General features: G+C 47.1%; 1 non-coding gene across 1 annotated transcript; it reads left to right on the top strand.

Annotated features, from left to right (window-relative positions):
- The first annotated feature begins 1,485 nt into the window (after positions 1 to 1,485).
- trnae-cuc (transfer RNA glutamic acid (anticodon CUC)) lies at positions 1,486 to 1,557 on the top strand. The gene has a single exon. It is a non-coding gene; the product is annotated as a tRNA-Glu (tRNA).
- The last annotated feature ends 446 nt before the right edge of the window (positions 1,558 to 2,003 follow it).

The raw sequence follows: 2,003 nt of genomic DNA, 5'->3' as shown, positions 1-2,003 counted from the left end.
TTCTCTATGGATGTCCAGTCTCTCTGTTAAAAGGGCCTTAATACTCTCCACATTTCTCAGGGAAAGAACCAAGCAGTTCCCCTCTATCATCACCATCCTCTGCCTGGCAGAGCCGGTCCTCACATCAGCAGTTTCTCCTTCGGCTGCTTCCACTTACTCCAGATTCAATGGGTAGCCATGGACACCCGCATGAGTCCAGATATGTCTCCCTTTTCGTTGGCTATGTAAAACAGTCCATGTACCTGTCATGGTCCGGTCCGTGAAATCCGCATTCCCGTTCACAGTCCGGTTCATCGATCCTTATTCCGGGTTTTTCTGTTTTCCCTTGTTCCATTGACTGCCTTAATTGAGGCACCTGATTCTCGTTTTGGGCTGGCACATAAATACCTCTGGAAACCAAAGATTGGCTGCTGGGTTGTTCCCTTCCCCTCCCCATCTGAAACTCTCACAGTTACCTCGGCGGTTTCCTCGGCAGTTATCCCGGCACTGCGTCCAAGAAAAGGTCCCGGCCTTGCGCACTGGAAAAGTCCCTGCCCTGCGTCCTAGAAGGGTCTCGGCCCTGCGCTCCAAGGAGGGTCCCGGCTTCGTCCGTAAGAGCCTAATCAAGCCGAGTCCAAGAACCGAGCCAAACCTACTCCAAGAGCCAGGTCCTGGGCTGGAGCTTCTCGTCCTGTGCCGGATTTCCTCGTCCTGCGCTGCAGCTCCTCGCCCAGCCCAGGAGTCGCCGCCATTCCAGGAAAGCCTACCATTCCATCGCCAGACCACATTTCGGGCATTCTGAAAGTCTGTTTCTCTTTCTCCTACCTCCATCCAGGCGGAGGGATGTTTACAAAACGCGATGGCCATTTGCGTAGGTTACGGCGTCGATTTGACGTAGAGTATAAATCAGCCTTTAGGACGGAGGCGCCAGATATGTCGGCAACAATGATGTGGTCACGGGATCGTAGGGCCAACTACTGAATTGCTTCGAGGCGATAGACAAAAATAAAGAAAATGACCCAGGGCTCATAAGAGAAACTGAATGTCACAATCTTTATAAAGACACGGAGAACGAGCGTTTACCACAGAGTCATTCAGAGTCTAGAGTGTTTCTTAACCAGAAGCACTGGGTGAACAAAGGATCTGCAAAATGCTGAGCGGTGGATTCGTGGCAATGTTGATCACATTTACTCATTATTATTATTTATCTATAGGTTTTGTTTTATATTGACCCGCATCTGGGCCGTACCCTCCAAATATCCGGACCTGCCTCTCGGATTTTTTGCACTACCTTACTTTCCATGTTTCTATTTTTCTATTTATGATATATAATTTAATTTTTTTAAATATTTACTATCGATTTGTAATCCAGGGAGCGGGAAGTGCAGAATCAAACATCGCTGTGATGATTGTACGCTCTAGTATCAATTGTTTGACGACAATAAAGTATAAAGTATTTTGCTCATTTGATAGTTGTCCATTGCTGTGTGCTGCGTTTTATCAGCTTCCCTGATGGTCCAGTGGTTAGGATTCGGCGCTCTCACCGCCGCGGCCCGGGTTCGATTCCCGGTCAGGGAATTAAAATATTGTCTGCTGTAATTTAATGTGCTAATTTTAAATTATGGTGTGGATTAGTTTGCTTCCACTACAACCCCATTCCTGTCTATGCTTAATCTGCACTGGGCTGACTCAGCACCATAAAACCACAAAAAAAATATAGGAGTAGAATTAGGGCGTTTGTCACATCGGGTTTGCTTCGACATTTCATCTCAGCCCCATTCTCCTGCTTTTGTATCATTTCATGCCCTGATCAATCAAACGAGGAAATCTATCGATCTCTGATAATTATACAAAAAAAGACTTGGACTCCACGGGGGCCTGTGGCAATGAATTCGACAGATTCACCGCTCTATGGCTAAAGAACTCACTCCTCATCTCTGTTCTAAAAGGACGCTCCTCTATCTCGAGGCTGCGTCCTTTGGTCTTATTTTCTCCTACCATAGGAAACATCCTCTCAGCATCCG

Source organism: Mobula birostris, chromosome 13, assembly GCF_030028105.1.
Source record: "Mobula birostris isolate sMobBir1 chromosome 13, sMobBir1.hap1, whole genome shotgun sequence".
Lineage (NCBI taxonomy): Eukaryota > Metazoa > Chordata > Chondrichthyes > Myliobatiformes > Myliobatidae > Mobula > Mobula birostris.
The sequence above is the reverse complement of the archived record's forward strand: the minus strand, read 5'-3'. Positions and strand labels throughout refer to the sequence as shown.